The 25,206-nt window shown below is 40.3% G+C and overlaps 1 long non-coding RNA gene across 1 annotated transcript in view; it reads right to left on the minus strand.

Annotated features, from left to right (window-relative positions):
• The window catches only part of LOC105758737 (uncharacterized), a 333,084-nt gene extending 314,230 nt beyond the window's left edge, over positions 1 to 18,854 (minus strand). Inside the window, exon 1 of the long non-coding RNA XR_012057710.1 lies at positions 18,800 to 18,854. This is a non-coding gene — a long non-coding RNA (uncharacterized lncRNA). The remainder of the gene's footprint in view (positions 1 to 18,799) is intronic.
• Between the last annotated feature and the right edge of the window lie 6,352 nt (positions 18,855 to 25,206).

Genomic DNA, 25,206 nt, shown 5'->3' on the forward strand with positions numbered 1-25,206 from the left:
AGGCAAAAAGGGTCTCAGTGTTTTCATTCTCATAATGACACATAATGGGAAGACCAAAACCAGAAACTAGAATGAATAATGATTGGGAAAAACAACAACAACACTACAATCAACCTTAACTATTCAGTTTCCTTTTATGTTCAATATCCTTTGCTGCTATTATCTCACTAGAATTCCCAGCCCCACATTTGTTAAAACACTCCAATGCCTGGAGATGGGTCTAAAAGGTTTTATTTCTGTGTTAGGGTAGTTCTTACTAAATGGCTGAAGTTAATTTGATGGACAAGTACTTCATGTGCCAGCCTTCAAAACTGTGATGGCAAACACAAACACTCTCTGCATGCTCATCCTCGCTACTCCTGCTAACATACACACAGGGTTCATAAACCCATCACCAGCTGGGGGCAAACTTACAGCCATGACTTTAATAACACAAATCTATCAATAATATCCATCTTAAAGATTATTATGGAGCAAGGAAGCACACAAAAACATGTCATGTATGTAACATCTTCCTTCTATTAACACTTAGATGAGCAAAGTGGCAGCTTGTCTTGCCCACTTCAAACAGTTTGTCCCCTGTCAGGAGTATCTGGGTTCTAGGAAATTACATGTTCAATACTCATCAAGAATATTTTGGTGATAATTTGTTGTCTTATCTATCAGATAAGCAAACTTAATTATTAAGCTTCTACCCATGCTAAAGTATTTCTCTGGGATCTCTGGGATCACTGGAGTAAAAGTTATACATAAATAGGTGTGAGCCACCTATCCAAAAAAACCCCCAGAAACTCAAACCAAAACCAAAGGCCATCCTCCTTCTTAGCAGATGAAATCTGTACTGCAGAATGCAGTTTGGATCTCTTTTTATTTTCCACTTTACACATAATAAAGGGAAACTACCTCTTATATAATTAATTATTCTTCTACCAACAATTATTCTTCTACCAAGTTGAGAACATTCAACTTAAAGTGTAAAATCTCCATATCACAGTGTGAAAAAGATCCATGGAACAGATGTTCAGGTTCAATAGCACTTTACATCTCTGAATTGCCAAGATATCATCACAGTCCACCTGAGCTTTGTCTCATGCTAATCTGCATTTTCTTTTTTCCATCATTTACCCTAAAATATTGCGTACTTGGCTTGAACAATGGAGGAGACAACTTCAACATGGGGCCAGCTCTGTTTAACTCTGATATGAAACATTTAATGTGGAATTAAACAGCTGATAAAATACTATAAATCAGCATTGATCAATTATTGCACTGAGAATTAACAGAGAGACACTGTAGAAAGGTGATCAGACCACAAAAAGAAGGAACATGCAAGGGACTAAACAATTGATTTGAACAGATTCATCAGAATTCTTATCTTTTTCCCAGCAGAAAGGGAAATTCTGCATCAATCCAGGAGTTAGGCATAAAGCGTCTTTTAATAATATTTTTTGTTTGCTAAAAGTGAAGAAAGTAAAACATCTTACATATATAGTCAGCCTCAATTTAAAGCAAAAAAACTTTGGAACTGACAGCACAGACTTTACCTGTGGTTTATTACATTCATAATCCCCAAATCACCACATTGGTGTTTTACAGACTGGTTCCGTTTGGACACATTAGACCTCTGAGAACAGCTGTGACCATCTCCAAATATTCCTAAAGGTACCTTTGATACTGCTGACATATTTTAGGAATGAACAGTAATGACATCTTTCTAAGATAAGAAAATTACTTTTTGCTCTGTGGTCAGATCTTTCTCTGACTAATCAATCTGCCTTGTACCTTGGGAAACAGTTCATATAAGCAACTAGGATGCATCAAATCTGAAGGAAATGGCTTCTCAGACCTGCCAGTGAAAACAAAGCTACAATAAACACACATCTCAGCCACACACAGGAGAATTCCCTCCTGGACACAACTGCTTGGAAAACAAGAAGTTTGAAAATGTTATATTTAGTTCATTTAATGAGTAGTGCAGAACTGGATGAAGTAATCCTTCACAAATAGACAATCACATTGAAGACAAAGGTTCTTAAAGCATGAAGGAAGACACTTTACCTCTTCAAGAAAATAAATTCTTAAAAAAAAAAACAAACCTGAAACAAAATAATGACAATTTGCTTAGAAGTCACTTAAGTTTATTTAGGGCAACACTAGGTATCCACATCTTTCTCCACATTTTTTTTTTCCTAAATAGCATTTCCTTTATCAAACCTGGCACTGAGACCCAGACTCTTTAAACACTTTGAGAGCCTTGACCCCAGATCCAACCCAAACCCAGGAGTCTCCCAGTCAATTTCAGTAAAGGTTGAATGTTTCTCCGAAACACACAGCAGGTCCATCCATCAGACTCCTGAAACACCCACAGCAGCAATGTTCTCACTCCTTTCTGTGCTCATTTACAGCCACAGGTGCCCAGAGCCCACCAGAACACACCAATGAGCCTTCACAGCCATGACACACGGAATTCACCCTGCTTTGGGACTTGTCACACAAAGGGGCAAACGTTTTTGGTGTTCTCAGAAACTTCAAGCCCAAGTTAAGCAGAAAGTTACAACACTTGTAGGTCTTGTCTTCAGCACTGTTATGGCTTTAGGACTAAGCTATTACAAAGTCTTTAACAGCGTGTTCTTCCTGGGATACACTGAGCAAACAAGCAGCTCATCTTCCACGCCTAGTTTTCAAGACTTTTCATGTATCTGGATATACAATAAAAATAAATTTCCACCAGCAAGCTGAACAGAATCCAGGATTTTAGCTAAATTCAAATGACTTAGGCCAATGCAAATACAGGAAACATAATACAGTTTAACAGTGCAAAAGCATATAAAACTTACAAAATGTTTCTGGAGGCAATGATCCATGCTGAAATGCCAAAAATAATATATCCAATAATACACTCACAATTTTTTAATGTAAACACAACCCACATTTGTGTGTCTTAACTGGTATCATCAGCACTGCCTAATCCAGGTACAGAGGAGCTCAGTAAGTTTCTCTAAAGTATCAACAGTGAATTCCATCTGACTAAAGTGAAGTGCTTGGCAAAAAGTTATGCTTTAATACAGCCAACTCAATAAAATTCATGGCCCCAGTTAGCCAGGATCCTCAGTAATTCCTCAGTCCTACAACCTGAGAACATGCCTGTCACAAGACTGCTGCCTGTGCACGGAGACCAATTAAACAGAGGGCCAGGGCTCGAGTCCCTGGCAACCCAACGGGCTCAAGTGAAGGGATGGTATGATTATTTAAAGGTGTTGGCTTGTTCCTGGCTTGCCTGTTGGCTGTGACCCTCTGCCTAGAGCGTGCTGGGCAGTGAGCTGGTGCCTGTGGCAGGACAGCAGCCCTGGTGGGCACAGCGGAGCTCGGGGCCGCGCGACACGCTGGGAGTGCTCGTGGAGAGCAGCTCGGAGCAGGGCTGTGTCCTTCCAACCAGGATTTTATGGGGGCAGGCTGGAAAATCCTGACAGACTGAGGTGGCCTGAATCACAAGCCCAGTGGTTTTGAGGTTTGTGGGTTTTGGCTGAAGCCTCAACAGTGCTGCGTGCTCAAACCCATGTAGGACCTGCATGCAAAACACAAGCTCAGTTGATACTGATTGGTACCATTAGCTCCTTTGTTAAATATTGAATTCCAATAAGAACTGAGGCAAAAGGAATTGCAAAAAACCACAGACTTTTAAAAGAAATAAGCAAAGCCAATTTAAAGTAGTTTTCTGACAGCAACATCTTAATTGCCGTTATCCCATCTAAACTGCTCCAAATAAAAAAAAAAAAAAGGTATTTATAGAGATTTACTAAAAAATACCAACTAAGAAGTGATAAAATTCCCTTTTACAGAAGCTCTATCATCTGGCAAGAACCAGCTGAGCAGCTCCACGAAGAAGGCACCTCCGACACTGCTCACTTAGCTTGCAAAAACTTTGGTGGAAAGAAAGAAGGAAAAAAAAAAATATGATCAGAGCTCCAAGGTGAAAGCTGCCAACTCTTTCTTACCAGGGGGTAGAAAACCATCTGAGTTTAAATACTTCATGTTCACTGAGAGCTGCCTTTAAACTGTTGGCAGCACTGGTCCTGCAGGTTGCTGAAGTTAAACTGCCCTGGCAGTGCCAGAACGCAGCAGCAGCAGCGCGTGCCAGCCTCAGTCCCTGAGCAGGCTGATGGACACCACCACCACCAGGAGCCACCCTGGGAACACATGTGACATTAGAAAGGGGTAATAAAGCTACAAAGGAGGATTTCTCCCATAATTTTAGGCAAATACCAGAGCAGAAAAAACAGCTACATAGATGAAATAGATGTATGTAATGTGAATGAATAGCATTATTGAGTTACAAAGTTTTCATGCCAAAGAGGTTGAAATTTGCACCAGATTCTGGGCTGCTGCAAAACAGCTTGATGCCACAACTACTACTCATGTTGCAATAAGGGCAGAACCCTGGAGTAATCAACAAATTAGCCCTGGGGTAATGCTCTGTGAATTTCGCAGTGGGGGGGAGGATAAGGTCATAAAATAATTACTGCCTCCATTAGCATAAAAACACACACAGAAACAAAGTTCTATGAACTGAGGAACTAAAATGTTAACATATTTATAGTATTAATTATACAAAACATACTTCTTTTTTCTTCTCTAAACTACGGCTTAAAGGAGTCTTCTGTCCTGCCATAGTCAGAACTATGTGTTATCTATGAGGCAATAAGGCTACCAAAAGTATGCATGTACCATGTTACATCACAGACCCAGCTCACAAGGGTAATCCTTAAACTTACTGGAGCACCAGTGGGAATTTTTTATTAGCCACAGTATAAAATTATTAGATTTATCCTTATAATGCCCTGGAAATTTTTTCCAGGGAACAGAGAAGTTTGAGCCTTCACCATAAACCTTTTTTTGGTGCAGAAAGGGCTTTTGAATTCATCCTGGTACTGCTTTTCTGACAAAGGCCCTGAAAGAGCCTTTCCTAAATTATACAGGAAAAAGTGCCAGGATTCACCAGGCCACCAACAGTCATAACTCTTTCAATCAAACAAATCAAACCATCATTATAAGGACAATCTGTGGGTTTTATATTTTGTTACTAAATATCATTCTCCTTGACTTTAAAGAGACTGACCCCCTCAAAGTCTTCCTCTGCCCTTAACCCTCTGCCATTCTCCCTGGGCTTTTCCAGGGCTCCCCACTCTGTGCTGGAACTGAAATGCCAAGGATGGTGTAATGGCTGTGTTTTCTTTTCCAAGGCCGCGGTGCCAGGAACTAACGATATGTGAAATGTTCCATCCCTGCAGGTTTTCCTGCTCAAACATTTTCTAAATAAATAAATAATTAAAAAACAACAGCGTGTGCCACATTCGAGCCCTGAATTCCCAGAGCAGCTCAGGTCCTTAAACTGAATAATTTGCCTCAGCTTGAGTATTGCAAAACCCATTCAGCAAAAGATTATGGGCCTTTAAGTGCCATCCAGGCCTGAAATATGACTCTAGGGCTTTAGGATGTCAGAATTGAGAATTGCTAGTGAATATTCTGTTCTGGCAACACTAAAACTACAGTTATTTAGCAATGTGGGAGCAGGCAAATGGGGGCAGGGGAGAGAAGGAACTTGACAGAAAGGAAAGACTATAACTTAGCAGAAACAGAGGTGCAGTTTTCATATGTGGCCACATTAATTCTTTATGGAATAAAATGCATTTGTGAATCAAAAAGCGGATGCGGATTTATATTCTCACTTAAATCTGCCAAAAGCAAGTAAATGAATACTGAGAGCTCATTTTAGTTCAGGAAACAATTTATGAGGACACGTAGGTGGGTGCAGGTACTCTACATGAGCAGTCTCAAGGGGAATGAGCAGCTGCTTCTGCTCTTCATAAGAGAGAATAAATAGACTAAACTGAAAATTAGCAACACCTCATTAAATGTAAAACCATCCACATATAAAGCAGCTAAGACTCAATCCTTAAAAAATTCAAAAGGTGCAGTGTAACATGAAAGCCAAAGGAGCTTTTGTCATCCCATCACAAATTATTTAGGCTTAGATTGTGGCATCTAGCCAAAGCTCAGAGATGGAGCAGTTGTGAGCCACTTTCTTTGGCAAAAGTTGACTTCTGACCTCAGGTTTTTTAGCCTTCTTCAGCACTTCAAAACCTCCACCTCACATCCCTAAGTCCTCACCTCACCTCCCTCCCTGGTGCAAGTTTACACTGCATGGAGAAGAATCTGCCCCATGCACTGTGTCCAACCAGCACTTAGGGATTACTGGGAACTCCCTCTATTTCCAAGAACGCCTGGGTGCTCCCAGGAAAGTCTGGCAATGCCTTTGGGGCTCCTCCTGTAACTGCTCCTCACTGCAGCTCAACTCAAGCCTCATAAATGCATCTATTTCCTAGTACAAACCAATTTCCATGAGTGTTGCATGTAAAAATGAAAATTTGGTACCAAAAAGTCTGTGAGGAGCTGCAGCCTCTACTCTATCACTACCTCATCTTCTCTCCACTTTCCTACACGCTAAGCTGGGCATCATCTCAGGCAAGCTCTGTGGACTCATGATTATTTGCTCAAGAGTCATGCAGCAGCAGCAGTAGCACACGTGCAGTGGGGATGGCATGAGCCTGAGCTTCTGCTTGGGCTCCTTTCCCTCACTTTTCAGATCATACAAAGGTTTGGTTTGGAAGGGGCCTTTAAAAATTGGATAGTCCAGTCCCCTTGCAATGAGCAGGGACATCTTCAATTGGACCAGGTTGCTCAGAGCCCTGTCCAACCTGGCCTTGAATGTTTCCAGGGATGGGGAATAGACCATCTGGGTGAGATAGCCAGTGTTTTCATTATTCTTATTGTAAAAATTTTGTTCCTTATATCTAATCTGAAAAAACCCTTATTTAGTTTAAAACTTTTGTCCTCTAACAACCAGCCCTGTTAAGAAGTCTGTCCCCTTCTCTGTCATAACTCTCCCCTATGGAAGTTTCCCCTTTTCTATCTTTAAACTATTTCAGGCACCAAATGAAAGTTTCCATAGAAGAGTGGGCAATGTTATTATTCCCATTGTGGAGCCTCCAGCCTAGTGGATGATCATGTGTGTGACTTCCAGTAACCTTTAAACACTTCTACCATCAGACATTTCAAAACATCAGAGATGTTTTGGTTTGGACTTGTAAACTAAAACACTTGGATTAGTGTCAGGTTTGAAACTCCATATCCCCTAAGCTCTTTTGGGGGTTGTTTGTTTGAGTTTTTTTAAAATTCAAATCAGTGTTTTCATCACACAGAAGATTAAGTGCTGATCACCCATTTCAGAGTTACAAGACCATATATCTGCCTTACAAAATACCAACCTTTCTTAAACCCTTGCGGAACAGAGATTGCTCTCTGGTCTGATAGAGCTCTTCCATTAAATTGTTTTCCAAGGACAAGCTCTCATCTCTGGTTAGTGCCAGAGGAAAGGTGAGACCAGGTAAATCATCTCTGGCACTGTGCTATCTAGGTTTTCCTTGGAGAACCAATATTCAACCTCTCTGCTTAGTTCTGGATTGAAATTATAATACTAAGTGACTCTTGATCTACTCACAAGAACTGGACTTAGAAAAGACTGAAATACAACTGTCAAGAAAAACTGTGACAGAATACACTAGTGTTTACATCTGATATTAATCTTCATAAGCAAGAGAGCCAGTAACTTAATTTTATATGCTTATAAACAAGAAGATCACTACATTGGATCAGTTTTGACTGCATATTAAATTGAATGAGTAAAGAAAAATCTTTTACTCAACTTTCCTGCTTTAATGTTATTTTGGGTTTTCTTTCAACTCCCTCCAACATGCTTTTGAGGATACTGGGGTTTTGACATTATTTCCTGACACTCTTGCATCAAAGAAATTAATGACCTTTAAGAGGCATCAAGGAAAAGGTGCATCTTGCAACCTGTGAGTCATTAGCAGCACTAGCAGCACCCTGGGGTGACAGAGAAAGCTAAAATAGTGTCAGCTCTCTTATGGAGCAGTTTCAAGATATGCAAATGAAATGTCCTCAAGTATGACAAGAAAGTAGAGAGCTGGTGACTCACATTGGGGCAGAAGCCTCTCTAGCCCAAATGCATCTCCACTACATAAATTCATGTTGGATTAACAGCAGGCATCTAAACAGATATGATAAGAAGTAATGTAAAACCATCCCTTACATAAAACATGTGAAAAAAAGTTGTACCTTTGTATTTTAGCAGCAAATATTTCAGTTTAAGGAAATAGTAATAGATATTCAGGGTTTGAGTTTCCAAATATTTAGAGCTATAAGTTCACTAAGCCCTGTGGTTAATGTTCTGAAGTCATCTATTGGATGCTAACATACCCAGCTGCCCAGGTGTTTGCAGGATGAGCTTGTTTTACTCATTACAAGCATAAATACGAAGGCCAGCAGGGACCATTACAGTCTGGGCTGACCTCCTGCATAAAACAGATCAAATTCCAAAAGGAATATAATTAGGGATCTCAAGTCTAACTGATAACAGCAGCAAATGCCCCACAGAGACTTTAAAAATGTGTCAGGCAAATTTACACATTGAAGGTATGCTTTGATGTATGTCACTGAAACATCACCAGAGCTAAGCTCATTCATGCCCAGAAGATCCTGGATTTTTTTATTATTATTTTTAAAAAGCTATTCCTGACAGTATTCCTGCTTCAGGGAAAGCCACAAGGACTGTTTATTGCTCATGTCTTTTCTTAATATATTTTAAGCCCCTCTCCAGGCGATGGCCTAAGATATTTTTCTGGTTTTGTTATTTACTTGCCTGAAATGACTGTGAATATGGTGCCTGAGGGTTCCTCAGACTCTCCGAGGACAGAAACTGACACAGCATTTTTTATTTTTTAACCCTCACAATATCAATATACTCAATTGGTGGTTTTTCTCTCCTTTTTAACTACTTTTAGCTAAGTGGTCTTGGACAAAGGCTCTTCAATTAACCCTTACTTACTAAGATATTTCAATTTTTATTAGTATTTAAACCATTGAATCACTTATTTCATCACCCAAATTGGCTGTGCTACATTTTTCTCCCCAGTGGAAAAATTATTCCTGGATAATCATTAGTGTCATCAAATTACAACTCCATGGAGAGCCAGATCATGTGAACATGCCAATAGTAAAAGAGGAATGGCAAGTTGCCCTGGACTTCCTGGGGCTTGAGTTGATCTGTTTTGGTGTATTTGGATGTTTTGAGGATTTTTGGTAATATTTCATGGTTAGTTACAGGAAGGTTGAACTTCTTTCGGGTATCACTAACAGAGAAAAAAAATCCAACTCTTTTGGTATCAGCTGATTCTTCCTCAGTGATACTGCTGAGGTGGGACTGTGAGTAACACTCACCTTCAGCCCTTTTCTAGCAGGGGCCAAACTACAGCCTAAACCCGTATCCTGCTGTCAGTGAACAAGTACTGGAAACCATTTCTTAGGGTAATCCTAAATTTGTGTATACTGAGTGCTAACTGTGATATTTAAGTAAGTAATGTATGCAAAGCATCATGAGACACGACACACACGATATTTCCCCTGTGGAGGCACTGATGCTTTGGGCAAGAATGTGGAAACTGGTACAGAGTTTAAAGCAGCAAAGCCATGTGAATTATATTAGTTCCCACCCATTAAATATTCATGAACATGGGCTGATATTCATTAATTTGGCACAGATCAAGCTACTCTGAATGACTAGCTCTGGACTTCTAGCCAAACAATTCCTACAGTTAAACATTTTCCTAAATGTGACATGATTTATTTAAAGAGATGTTTTCAAAATGATCAAGTTACTGAAGACTTTATGTATCACGTTGCAGCTTTAAAAACTTGATGCCCTCCCTTTTCCCCTCCAAATTTGCCCTGGTTATGAACTCTCAGTGCTGTGGTTTATAGTGGCACTGCTGGGACACGGCTTCAATCAGGCTACAGTGGTGCTGTCAGGTGCTGCAGCCAATTATCTGAAATGTAAATGTTTTAAGAAAGGCAGCACCTTTTGTCAGGACCAAAATGATTTCCAGCCTCTGGTTCATTGTTTCAGTACCAGAAGCACATAACTCAAAAACATTAAACATACAGTAAAACCGTCATGTGTTGATTTACACATATATATTGATTAATGCTATCAGTGGAGTATTTACCTTAATCAATATTAAAAGATGCTACCAGTGATTTAAGTGTTGAGTTGGCTCAAAGTAGTCAATAAATGTTTGCATTCATAATCATAAGCTTCTATATTAGTTGTTCATTTTCCCCACCCTGATAAACAAATTTGGTAGAAACATTTTGCTACCAAATCATCATCTCATCTCCATTTATATTTGAGAACCCATTTCTCAAACTATTTTGAAATATTTTATAATCCACATGTACAGTCACCTGCACCAGTTTGACATAGAAAATCTTTTTTAGGGAATTATCACTGAGGGATAGAACTAGGTGCTGTGTGCTAATGATGAAGAAACATAGAAGATGCAACAAGTTGTTTCTAAGCAAAGTGCCTTTCCTGACATTCAGTGAGAGGGGATTTCTCTGTTACCCACTAACTCGTCCCATCTCCAAAGCCAATGCAATAAACTGTACTTCCAAAGCTGCAGTAATTAATTTCAAGCTCACATTTTACCTTCCTTCATGACAAACGCCTTGTAATTCACGTCTTCATTCTATTCAACTTCAATTCACTATAATTACGCTATATTCCTGTTTCTGTAATGCTGTTTTCCCTTCTTAGATGAGCCACCAGTCATGATATTATTTAAATTATCTCTTGTGAAATCCATTTTTTGTGATTTATCAATCCTCAAAGCAAATTTAATTCTAAATCCAAACACCACTTGCACTTTGCAGTCTCATTTGCTGCAGTGGACTGTTACACACAGCTGCACTGGGAAGTTACAGACAGCTTGGACATGTAGAGAAAACTAATTTTGCTCTTATACAAGCTCATTCAGACATGAATAAAACAGGCCACTTCTCTTAAAGAAATTATGTAGCTTCTTCCACTAATAACAGGCACAGAGATTAACAACATATTTACCTTATGTCTAATTTTTAAACTTGAATCCTGCTACTTCCACCGATTTTCCCATGAAAAGTTATTTTGGTCATGCAGCAACAAAACATTCCCAAATCCTCTGCAGCCCTATGCTTCACAGAGTCTCCCAGTAGTTCCAGGTCCCCAGCAGGCAACAGCCCTGCAGCTCCAGGCTCCCTTCACAGGCTGACCCTGACCCATGGGCTGAGGCTTCCCACTGGACTTTCATGACCTTGGCAGCTGTCCTACTACAGAAGAGCTGTGAAAATAAGCCTCTCCTGTGTCTTCCCACCTACTCAGAAATGTTTATGACAATTCTCAATGTCTTTTTTTACCAGATTTCAGGCTCTCAACCCGAGATCATCCCAGGTGCTACCAGTGCTCTGGTGGTACTCAAGGAAAACCCCAAGGAATATTTAATGTTCCAGTGTCATGCCCAGGATGCCATTTTGAAATCATGGTCCCTCTGGGAGCTTTAACCAGATGAGAAGTCACTGCCTCTGAAAGCATTCTCTCAATGGATGTGACCTGGGAGTTTTGAGACAAGACTCAGCCAGGAAACTGAAGCAAAGCTATACAGGATCATAAAACTTTCTTTTTTTTTTAGATGTTGTGTGCATCAAAGTGACACAATATCACATTTCTTATAATGCATGCTGCACCATGATCCATGTGTGAGCTCACTTTGAAGCCTTGGGAACCAACAATTTGAATGCACATTGTGTTTGTGGGGTTTTTTGCTTTGATTTTTGTTGCTGTTGTTTCTGATGGGCCAGAGACTGTTTTCATACTCTAAATTGCAGAGGTGTCTCCCTCCTCAGACTTTTTCTCTTGGCCCTACTTTTTCATCCAAAAGATGCAGATTTTTGTGACCTCAAAAATGGTTTATTTCCTCAGCCTCCTGCCCTGGACCACAGAACAGCCTCAACTGCAGCAGAAACAGGCTGAGAATGAGGGCAAGTGCACAGAGCTCTTCGATAACTGGAGCTCTTGGAAGCAGCGAGGACACAGGCATGAGTAGTGGTTTGGGGAATTGCCCCTTCAACTTCTTAATCTACTTTAATAAACCTTCTTATTTCTCCTTGATTTAAGGGACTGTTACACACAGTAGCTCTCAGCTACATTAGCCTGCAAGCAAGGGTATAGAGGATTGATAAATCACAAAAAATGGATTTCACAAGGGATAATTCACGTGGGCAGGGGAAGCACGTCCCTTGTGTGTCCTGAGGAGAAACACAAAGGGAACGCTTCATAAATCTTCAGAATATTTATGAATTAGGTTCTAACTTCAACTGATTTTACAACTGTAAAATGGAAAATATTTACACACGATAGAGTTAGCTCTTAGAAAAGCAATATTTACCTATTTATAAATTAGAGTGTCCTTTCACTTCACATCACTTGCAAACAAAAACAATTTCCTGCTCAACTGCTGTGCAGTGGCAGTTCCTGAAAACATTGTGCATTTTTTACAGACAGAAGTTGTGTATATCATTTAGCATACACAGCAACAAAAATATTCTAGCCCAGACCTCATCAAGACCCACAGCTTAGCTTTGGTACAGAAAATTGTATTGTTACAGTTTTTAAAAGTAAACTTCAGTCCGATCTCATTGCCAGAGACTTGTCACTTGAATATCTTTGGATCTTTCCTCATTTTTGAGCTAAAAGCAGAAAAATCATCCAGATCTAGCAAAGGAAAGCCCATGAAAAACTAAATTGCAATTTAATTGGATGCCTATGCTAGATATTTGGAAACACATCAACAAATCTGAAGTCTGAATCTTCAACGTCTATACACATCATGAAATCATTCTGCCAGTGGTACAGAGTGAAAAGTGGCTATAAAATGTTCCCATATCACAAAGGTAATTGCTCACAGCACAGCAGGTACTAAATCCAGTATTAACTACTTATTGCACAAAGGGGAATGGGCTAAAAATACCTTTTAAAGAGGAGCAGCAAGTTCCAGTCCCCTTATTGAGGCTTGCCTAGAATTAAGATTGGAAAGACAACCAGGAAGGAATGGGCCAAGGAACTGAGCTTACTCTCATCAGGCTCAAGCCACATGCTGGTGATTAGACATTGGAAATAATCCTTTTTGACCCCAGTAAAGCAACACCATGCGTGAATCTTTGGGGCTAGGCTGTAATCTGCTCATTGGTTTTCTCATTGTCATTCCTGGAGATGTGGGAGTGGGAACTGGAAGACTTGGAAAGGACAATCACAATTCTCATAGGCCAAGAGGTCTGCTCTGCTGTTCTCAGTTGTCATAATTGCTGTGGAAACATCGTGGGTGAATAAGAGTCAGACCCACAGCAGCTGGCTCTTGCAGGCAATGAAGCTATGAAGCCCATGGCACGTTCTGGGGCACCAAGCACAGCTTCACTGGCGCACAGTTGAGCCAGGGCATGTGGCTGCAGTTGCACATACTCTCTTCTGCTTCTGCCCTAAGACAAATTAAGGCAACATTTGGCCCAGATATCAGGTAGGGTGCCAAATTAGGGGAGATGGATTTGTTCTCTAGACAGAAGACCCCCCTAACACAAAATAATATATGTGCACCCATTTATAACAGGTGTTTAATCTGTGACAGCATTTCTGGCCCGTGGAAATTCTATAGCATTCTTTCTTCCTTGTCACCATTATAATATTTTTAAATGCTGTTTTTCTTTCCCCCATTAAAAGGAAAACATTTCTCAGAAGCAGTAGTGGGCTGTTAGGGCTATAAAACAAGTTTGCACAGACCTGTAACACATTGAGCCACAAGACATGACACAGGGTGTTTTATGGGGCAATTAATGCCCCATATGCCTTGGGAGCACCGTGAGGTATGAAGGCCTGTCAAACTCACCCTGGTATATCTGAATGCAAGTTGTAAAGCTGCATTTTGCATCTTGAAAAACAAATATGGAATTAGCTTACTGTTTTTTAACTTGCTCCAGCTTAAGAATGGAACCTTTCCTCCAGGAGCCAAGCTCAGAGCAGAGGAACATCTGGAAGGAACACTAACATCAGAAGAGACCAATTTCTAACCTACATTTACATTATGTGGTCTGGATTTCTGGGTTAATGTTGCATTTCCCAATACATCCTCACTTCACTAACATGTTCTGCTATGGGTCCTGTTCCACAGTTTGTTCTGTAGTCTTACCGAACATTTCCTATGTGTCTCAGAGCATTTCCTATGAGCATCCCAGTGCCAGCATTTATTATTGCAGGGCACAGGGTTGTCACATTATCTGCAGCAGTTACAGCCCTGTTAAAATAGCTGGCCTTGGTGCACATTCATATTTTATAGTCCTTATTTGAACACTGGCTTGAGCTGTGGCAGGGTTTGGAGGAGGCAGTTTCAGTTTGGCAGGGGGCAACTCCAGAGAGTCTCCCCTCCCCCTGTGAGAGGGAGCCAGGCTGTCAGATTTATAAAACACTTCAAGTCACTGTGTGCACAGACACAGCAGACTTTTCACAACTGCTTCAAGTTTCCAGCAGCAGCCTGACTCCTGCTGTGCTGCACAGCACCAGCCCTTACCCCTCCTGTGGTATTTTGGGGCAGCCCAGCAGGGCTAAAGAGACCTGAAACAACTGCAGCAAGCATCACCCCCTGCTCCACTGCTGAAATCCACAAAATATGAGGGGATGTAAGAAGTGTTGCTATACATAGATGCACTCTGAGAGCACTGCAGTGCAGGGCAACATCCACAAGTTAAAAGCTCACTGAACCAAAAATATGGCAATGCAAAACTCACTGAAACAAGTAGTGAATATCACAATGCAAAACTGAAGTTGTAGCAGAGTTCTCCTAGGCAAAGCACAGGTAATTTATTCCTTGTGGGAAGTATCATACTGGGAGTGAGAAGCAAGATTGGAGATCTAAAACTACCAAGACTCACAAGCAGTGTCAAGGCTCCTCAGGGTCAGATCCTCAACTGCTGTAAGTCAGCACTGCCTTATGAAGTCCATTATTGCATCAAAACCAAGGCTCTGGGCTTTCACACCTCCAGTCAGGATCCTCACATGCCAGTCATCTGACAATTAAACCTCTAGAGTTGTGAAAAAACACAGTTTACTTCGGAATGTCATAGAGTTATTTTCTAGTCTTGTTGTTTGAGATGTAAAATGTTTTCTTCATTGGGGATTGCTTTGGCAATTAGTTTTTTTGTAAAAAAAAAAAAAAAACCTCTTAAATACAAGGTTCTTTCAAAAGCATTAGAAATAAATGCCAGAATAAACAGCCTTAATAGGAGGAAACAAGCAACATTTTGCTGCCAACTTTTTATTAAACACAAATATTTTTTCATCTGAGGATTATTTGATGGGTATGGGGGAGAATGAAAAAAAAAATTAGAGCACCAGTTGTAGCCATGTCTCCTGAATTTTAAGTTTAGCAAGTAAAGAATTAGGTATTACATTACATTCACTAGTGCTTTTAAGTAATGCTCACACAAAGCACCTCCATCCAGCTGCAAAGGCTGAAAGTGGATCAAAAAACTTTAAAAAACAAACTCCCTCTAAACTCGTGTACAACTAAAAATGTGAATATTATGACTGTTTAAATTTGTTTTCACTGTTATTATCAAGAGAAAGAGAGGACTATGTACTAGTACTAAGCAGCTCTTGTGCATTTCTACCAAACTTCCATTGACATCCAAAATCTTTTCTTCATAAAACACATTAAGGAGAAATATATAGTAGCATACATAGTACCTCTGCTGAAGCCAGACTTTGTGCTAGGATCTAGCCATGTTCATTTCATAAATGAAATGTAGAAAATGAAATCATTCATCCATAATATTGGGACTTACGGTGGCAGACTGAGGACTGACCAAAACCAGGTCTGAAACACCAGTTTACCTTCTGGAGCCCCAAATCCCTCTGTCCTGGTCTCACCAAAGAGGTCCCAGATCTGCTCCAGCGACAGGCACAGGACCACTGCTCTGGGCTGTAACAAGTGAGATACTACTGGTAACAGCAAGGTTACAAAGACAGTGCAAGTTTCCAGATAGAGATATTTGTCTCCATTAACCTGCCACCACTGCTCACTAATCACAGTCACGTTAAATGGATGTCCAGGAATATCAATTTCTTTGATTTCTGAGGGCAAATTAAACTAAAATGTAGGCATAACAATTCCAGTACTTTTCCACAACAGGTTAACATCTACATTCCTCCTGCATCCCATTAGCCATTTTCACACATCCTAGAGATGACACACTGTGTACTAAGGAGGTCAAAAACCTAAAGAAAACCATCCAAGAATATTGAAAACACTAGAGGCATTTGACATAATTTATTGCACTAAAGAACTGGGGAACAGGAAAAGGTTGATGTAATAATAACATTAGCAGGAACTATAGTCCATGCAAGCCAGTGCTAAATAAAGTGCCAATCAATAGCTCTTTTATTAGTAGGTACAATCAATGTACAGCAGGCAAGCCTGGCCAATTAAGCTTATCGACTGACCAAAGAGTAGCAGGAAGCATTCTTTCCTCAGTTTTGTTTTCCTTTCTGTAAGTGAGAAATGAGCTCCAGTTTTATCACTGGATTCCCACCAAGGCATCTCCAGGAGTTCCTGTAGAGTGGAAACGCTGACAAAAAGCAGGCTTGAGCTATCTTGGTATCCTTTAACCCAGGGTCAGCCACAAGAACCAAAATATTCAAGGGTCACTTACAAAGTAATTCTTTTTCCTAGTGACTGTATGAAGTTAAAATGCTGTTCTTCTAGATGAAGGGGAGAGAACTGGTAAAGGAAGAAAGCACAGTCCCTTAGCAATGCTTAACCATTAACAGTCATGTAAGACCTTAGGAAATTAAGCCTATTGGTTTCTAATTCCCACATGCACAGCCTGAACTTCATAAGTCTCCCAGTGTGAAGCAATGCCTGTATCTTTCTTCAAAGAAAAACAAAAGCCAAAACTACATCTCCACTAAAAATTATACAGAATTTAAAGCCTCACTTTATAATGGCTGCTGAAAATAGCAGGAGTTTTGAATATTCAACTGTGACTAACAGTACAGATGCAAATAGGATATTTATTCACAATACCCCACTCTCCCTTGCTGCTCTGATCCCCCTTCCTTCGTTATCGCTTTCCAAAGGAAAAAGTTAGAAGACCAGATAAGATGTGGGTTCTCAGCATGATCAAATAAACACTGTGTGGTGGTCACAGGGAAAGAAAACACATTGTAGGGATGAACGGTAAAGATTACATTTTACAAAGAATCACAGACAAAATTAGCAGCCCAGATGCCCATTTCCCATTGATGTCAGTTGGACAGGATTTCTGCAGCCTGGCTTCTCAGCAGGAGGAGTGCTGCATCCACCCCTGCAGTCCATCAGCCACTTCTATCTGCCCCTTTAACTTATTATTGGAATTCAGTGAATACAGCAGAGCTCACCAGGTTTATATCCCTTCAGGTCTGGCGCTCTTAGAGCTTTACAGGTATTTGACACCTCAAAAAAGTCAGGGAAAGAGGGAAGAGATTCTCAGCATGTTTGACTACAGGCACTACAGGACAGACCAGTTTTCAGCTTCCCATCAGACAGTTCCCCAGCTGTATCTAATTCAAAATATTTCAGTAATCAGCAGAAGACACCTTTAGCATCAGTCAGACAAATTCCTAAAGTTACAGGCAAGCATCTCACTTCTTATATTGATGCTGGTTGCCATTTTCTTCTACTTGCATATAAAAACTTAACCTAGAAGATTAAAAAGAGCAAATCAAATAACTTTGCATCGTATCTAAATGTCGCAAGGTTCAGTCTTTCCTGCTGCAACTCAAAACCAGGTCTGACTGCACAGCTCCACTGTGTCTTGCCTGCCCCTACTTTTAGCACCATGGCCTTAGCTGAAATTCACCATCAGTCACACATGCACAAGTTGCTTTTATTCACTAGTCAAAAATCAACTTAACACAGTAACTCATTTACTTGCAGTTTTCCTTGCCTACATTTGTGAGACATTAAATACTGTAACTCCTGGCCTACTATATTATGACAGTTTAGGCTGGAAAACGAGGCAATGAACAAAGGGGAGGATAAAAATGCAAAGCAGACATGCTTTTTATACAGTTCATAAGATTTTACAGAAGACAGGAAGCTTAACAAGGAGCAAGACAAGGAGCTTAACTTGGACAACACTAACGACCTTGAGGAACAGTATAAAGTAATCCAATTTTTAAAAAGTGTTTCAGTCAACCCCTCTGGCATAGCTTTACAGGAGCTCAAGAGGTTGCAGAGCTTCTAAAAAAGTCAGTCCTTCAACCAGCTGCAAGAGAAAAATGCTTTTCAGTCTGGTTTATTTGTTTCCTATTGGTGAATTTCTATTTTTTCCAAAAATAAATTTTTGCCCAGGTTTTTTTCAATTTTTTCCAGAATTCCTTTCTTGAAACAGGTCTGGCTACCAGTCTCAGAGAGACGTGAAGGTACCTTTTGGATAAAGGTGGTTTGCTCTCTCATGTCCCTAAACAGCTTGCACATCACACACGTATATCCTGTCACAAAATGTAAACAGAATAAATGACCTGGGGTCGCTGCTTTCCATCAAACACAGGCCACTTCCAGAGGAAGCTATGCAATCCCTATCCACCACATTTCTCCAGTAGAGCTTCACTTCAACATTGTGCTGTGCATGACTATCACATAAGAAACTACTCCAGGTGTAGAAAAACACCTCTGGAACATCATAGGCACGTGGGGCAGTCAGTCCCAAGCTTTACTCACCTTTCAGAGCTGCTCAATGCCTCACTCTGCACACTCCTTACCTCTCTCATGGGAGACGTGGAGCAAGGTCAGTTCACAGCTTGGTTTGTCATTGCTGGCCCCAGGGACAGGCTCATTTCTTTACAGATGGCTCTGTAATGCAAAAGAGCACATTCTTATCTTGGGTTGACTGAATTAACTAGACTAAGTATCAGGCCAAAAGTATTTCCCAAAGGAAAGTTTGCCATGAGCTGCATGGGGGACTCCTGACTTCAAGTTTTTGTAAAGCCGAGCCCTGATCCTGGAGAACTGCTATTCTTCTGAGACTTAAAGGCCAAGAGACCTCAACTGAAAGCACCAGAACTTTCACCATGATGCTCCCCTCTAATTCTTAGGTCAGCCAGGGCTCTCAGACATTTTCATCTTCTTTTTTTTTTTGTTGTAGTTTAAATACTCCAGCCTAAACCTTGTGCCTGACCAAAGGAGCTAACCTTGCAACAGACTGGCTAAGATCAGATTCGCTAACAAATACAAGGCTTGTTAATATTGCTGAGAAAACTCATAATGAACGAGCACTTCAGGATTTGGGCTGGTTTTTTCTAAATTCATGAGAAGGTCCTCAAATGTACCCCATTTCATGGCCAGAACTCCCTTCTGGACTTCCGCTCAGAAATCTGCCCTTTTGTCAGAAACAACCCGTTCCAAGTAAGATGCAGGACTACACACTCAACAAATTGCCAATGAGTCTGTAAAGACACACGTGCTACAAAACCCACTCAGCTGTTCAGCAAAATCCTTGTTCAAATTCCCTTTGTGAATCCATTTTAGCAAATTAAAAACAATAACAACAAAAAAACAAGCAACAACCAGAGATCTTCAGGAAGCAAGACCTTCCCAGGAAGGTACTTCTGTGAGTGTGGAAGGTGGAGCCTCAAAGCTCACCATTCTGCATCCTTCTGTTTTACGTGTTCTGCGTCTCTTCACTGTTACATTCCCTTCTGAACTGCACAACAGATGGGAGCAGTTGGTTTTTAAAAGGTTTTTATTTTCTGATTTCAATTTTTCATGTGTCTTTTGAATTTGGCACAATACCATTCTCTAGTGAAGAGGAGACATTGTGTTAAGCTTAATTATCAAAGGCTGAAACCCAGCAAGCAATCAATCATTTAGTGACATGCTCATGCTTTCACTGATTTGAAAAAATATTTTTGTGTGGCTATTGAAAAAAGGAAAACTGTCAGAGACAAAAACAGAATCACTCACTTTGCAGCATATCAAAATATCAAAACTGTAGGGAGATGAGTGAAGAATGTTCATTTGTTTTTTCTGAAACTAAACCCAACTCTTTTTGGCATGTGAGCCCGGAAGTTGCGTAAGATGTGTTTTAGTGTAAACATGATCTTTCTGTCAAGATTTGCCTTATAATTCAGGCTGAACAGTCACAAAACTTGTTCTTAAATGACTTTGCTAAAGAGTCAAGGTTGCTTTGTTCTTTAATTTTCTTTAGTCTTTCTACCCACCCCATCCCCCCGCCTTTTTTTTTTTTTTACTGCCAGATAAGTGCTCTGGCAGCTGCATTCCTGGGGAACACTGACATCCAGTGGAGAGCTGGGGTCATCCCCAGAGCCCACGCAATGGCCCCCAAGTCAGCAGCCCCCCAGAACTCCGAACAGCTGTAGGAGATGCCTTGACCTGCAAACCCCGAGCCCCAGCCACAGACAGGCTCAGCTCAGCAACAGCCTGAGTTACCTTCAGCTGCAACTGTTATTTTGTCTCCTGAATGTTCACAAAGGTGATCACACTCCTGACACTGTTAGTTCTAATGGCTTACACATAAAGCTTAAATGTGGGGTTTGGGGTATTTGGTTTTTTTTGTTCACTTGAGGTAATGTTGAAAGAAAACCCACTTTTACCCACTGGCCAGCATGCTTGCTTCTGTTTTTTCAGTGATACAGGATGACAAGTCCCATGTGTTTAAAACAGCACTGTATTTCAAGTGATAGTGTACAGTCAACAGTTAACACTGTTTTTCTTTGGAGAAGCAGAGTCTCTATAAGGTCACTCTGGTGTTATCACCTAGAATAAAGGCATCTGGCCTCACTAGCCTGGCCCCAAGGTAGATGCATTTGCAATTTTATGTGACAAAAAGTTGACCAAATAAAAACATCAGACCAAACTTAGCCTGCAAGATGGGTCCATAAAACCTATATAAAAGTGGAATTGCATTGTTGTTGCTTTGCTACAACAACATATATCCATTTACTTGCCTTCTCCTTTTGATACCCTGCATCGCTGAGGAGCATGATAGATCCTGCTACAGCAGAGGACAACAAAAATTATGGTGCTGGTACGATTGCCTCCAAACGAGGGTAGAACCAAGTCTGGAGAAAGAACAGCTGCACTGCAAGCTACAATCAAGAATCCTGTTTCACAAGGAAATGGTTGATATTTCTAAGCTAGTTTTCTTTCTGCACTGCATTCCAGCACAAAGTTTCAACAAATTGCATCCTACCACCCCAAAATGGGACATACTCACCCCATTTTAAGTACAAGGCTTGAGCTGTGAGGGAACTTGAACCTGGGGTTCCCATATCCCTGCGATATCCTTGCAGCTATTTTGGGTGAACAGTCCCAGTTTGCTCCCTCCCTTATTTCAGACACAAGACACTCTCAGACAGATCCATTGTCACAAAAGCTTTCTTTCATTCCATCAATATTTCCAAAGAAATATTTTATCAGGAGCTCCCAAGCGGCTCCAATTGACTGTATGTACATTCTGACCAAGAAACAAGCCACACTGTGCTCTGCTTCACAATATGTAATTTTAAACCAACTCATAAACTTGTTTTAAAAACCCTCCAGATTTACATGGGTAAAAATGAGATCAAGTTGTGTCACATGTTTCTTGGCTTGCTCTGGTACAAATAACAGTGCAGTTATATCCTCTGCAACCCACACTGAGAGAGCATATGCTCCTAATGGTATCCTTCAGTGCTTTCCTATCAAGAACAATACTTCAGGACAGCCTAACCACTATCACATTTTCTTCAGAAGGATTTGTGTGTGTACTTAAAATAGCAGCAGGGAGTGGAGACACTTTAGAATGATGTACCAAAACCCACGTTAAGCCAAGCCTCTGTTCAAGCACTTTCTACAGCTGGGACCAGGGAATATGCCAAACAACCAACCTTTGTCTTCCAAAAGGAAGAATCCCTGCTCCAAAGGTGAATAGGAGACACCTGTTTACTCACAAAAGTATGACAATAAAATCATAAAGTGTCTACCAAAGCTTATACTATTTTAACCTATTTTTCAAAGGAATATATAAAGATTTTGAGTGCTGTGACATGTTTTTCTTCCTGCAAGCCTGGCTATTTCTGTTTTATCAAGACAGAATTCTCTCTTTACTGTCTGATTTTTGATATACAGGTTAAATAGTAAAAACATTACCTTTTTATTAAAAATTAGTTTCTCTGTGCATCCTTCTAAAGGTAATAATAGTGGATGGCTCTCATTGCTACAGCTGGCAAACTATGTGGTTTCTTTTATGAGCTAAATGAAAGGAATATACAAAATAATCATTATGAGTTTGTATGAAATTACTGGGTATGGAATGCAGTAAATCCACAAACAAGATTTAACTATAGTTGGTAAGATACAATCATCAGGTAAAACTGATATTTTACAAAAGGACTGCAGACTGTCCTTTTGTAAGATGCAGCAGAAACCTAATATTTTATCGGAAACCTTGATTTATGTTTAATAGCTCTGCTACCTACTAAAAAAGATCTTGTATTAGCAAATGGGTACAGATCCAGTCCATTAGCTTAGGACAACTGAAAAACTCAAGGGTTTTGTGAACTAATGCAATAAAATATCATTAAATACTGTAGCATGACAAGACAGACAGAAGGTTTGAGTTGAAAGTCAGGAGAAGTGTTTGAAATGAAGTAAAATGTACAATAGATATGTTTAGGTACATCTGGCTTACATTTGCAGTAGGTCGTCAGAGGACCTTAGTGTCTGTGATGTAAATGAATAACAGAGCCCTCAACAATTTAACTGTCATCAGTATAAATGCTTTAACTGGCACAGTAAAGCAAAGCTCTGGGCCTTTTTCTAAATCTCCATAAGATCCTGGTCTGAATTATAAACTGGGGCTGCATTACCTGAAGATGAAAGCAGCCAGGTCAATTCACTTAAAACCAGAGAATTACCACTGCAAAGCTGTGATGAGCAGCTAAGGAGCATGTGTGTGTGTGTGTGTGTGTGTGTGTGTAGCTGTGTTTTTAATGTACAGTTTCAGAGACAAGAGGAATGTCTGACTGGGCAGTGATTCCAAATTCAGACCCAACGGTTTGGTGAGAAGGAAGGCAGCCACTTGATTTCAACCACTTGGAGCTCCTAGACCGTAAGGTTAAAGATAAGCCACCAGATATTATATCCTTATGAAAAAGAGGCAAACAACTGCAAGGTAAAAAAGAGTTGCTTCTGCAAACACTTCCCTATCATAGAGCACCCTCCTTTTGAAGAAGTCTGACTACACAAGCTCTGTCACTGACTAAAGGGCTTTACTCAAATTCTTTCTCCCCCCTTAGGCACATTTCCTCCATCTTCTTTCAGCCTTTGGATCACCAGTTTTGGGAAGCAGGAATAATCCCCCCACGTGCCACAGTACCCATGACATCAGCACCACAGATGCCATAATAACCAGCAGCAGCCAGGTGAAACTGCCCTCCCCTTCAACACTGCTCCCACACAAATGTCCAATTGCAAAGAGAGAGACAAAACTGAGTGTGAGATTCCCAAGGCACACAAAACCCAAGCAGGATTGGCTTTGAAATTTTGTGAGTTAGATATACTGAATAGTTTATTTGGGCAAGTGAAGGCAATTGTACTTAGATGTGAAGGCAGATTGATCACATTTACTGTGATATGGCCAAATTAGCATATTGTCACCATAACCTTCTGGGCTCAACTTGAAATTGTTTCCCTCCCCTCCAACAAACACATAGAATGTTCGCTTCTATTATAAATTTCAAACAAATTAATGGATTCCAACGTGCATCATCAAATTTATATTTCCTCCTCAGAGTCCTACCCCTGTAAGTAATCCTTAAAATTCGTCATGAAGCTTTCAAAACAATTTATGCAAACAAACATCAAGCAGAGCTATTTGTATTGGCAGCACATTTCACTTAACAACCTACAACAAGGAACAGATGGTCTGAGCTCTGGAAACAGCTACAAAGAAAACAGTAGGAGCAAGTCCATCAGAAGCACTTTTTTCCCCCAATTTTGTGAAGATTACAGACTTGTTCTTGTTTATTTCTTTGATTAGTCTGTTATTTTATGTACTCATGAATACTTCTCTTGCATTTCATGGAACAAATCCACCAGAAGCACATTCCCCAACCGTGTGTAGTTACAGAAGCACTGCTTTAAGAACTGAACTATCTGTTCCTCACTGATTCAGGGCTCTCTAAAGTGGCAGGGAAGAAAGCAAAACAACATGCAGATGTTGTACAAGGGATTGACAAATTTAAGGCAAACCCTCTCAGCAATTTATAGCTCTCTCTCATTTTGCCCAGCCCTTGGTCTCCAATATTAAAACAAAAAAGCAGATGATTCACACAGTCACATCAATTACAGATCACTCAGTGTTATTACTAGTCTTGTATGATATGATGGTCTCCCTCTTCTCTGAGGAGACCTTCATGCTGTGAAGATGAGTGACAAGAGGCCCAGCCTGAGCAGGGTGCTATGGCCCAAGCAGGATGAGCAACACCTACAGCACAAGCAGGAGCTGCAGAGCTGGTCAGAAGCTCTGTTCATGCCCTTGTCAGAATCAGAACACTCCTCGAGAAACAGGAGGGCCACAACTGCTTGGTACATTGTGGGAAGCAATCTAACAAACAAATGCCAGTAATAGTCTGAAGCAAATCAGCAAGGAATAAAATGGAAATGAAGCAAAAATCACTCCAAAGACATTCTTTAATGGAAATATGTTTTCCCTGTATCAACACAAGTTAGAAAAAATTCTTACAGGAAATAAATACAATACCTAACCATACCTATTAGCAAAGAAAAAAGTCTATCCCTGATCACATCAATCATAACTTATTACTACACCATCATTAAAGTCACTGTCAGGTCTATCCATGCTTTCTTCACAAAGATTCATATGAATTAATCTGCAAATACTCTCACCCAGACCTGGGTTTAATTTGAATTACATTAGGGACAGCCAACATGCTTGCATAGCTATCAGCCCACCAGCCAAAAGTACCCTCCTAGAGGCAAATTAGTACCCTAGAGCTACACAGGAATGAATGTGGACCATGATGTTAAAAAGAAAAATAAACAAGGAATGAAGGACTTCTGACCAGAGACAATCATGACATCTTGAAGTAACAATAAAAAAAATCTTTCTGAAGGGCATTAACCAGGGTGGAGACAGAGGTCAGTA

The sequence above is a fragment of the Taeniopygia guttata genome, chromosome 11, assembly GCF_048771995.1.
Source record: "Taeniopygia guttata chromosome 11, bTaeGut7.mat, whole genome shotgun sequence".
In the NCBI taxonomy this organism is placed as follows: domain Eukaryota; kingdom Metazoa; phylum Chordata; class Aves; order Passeriformes; family Estrildidae; genus Taeniopygia; species Taeniopygia guttata.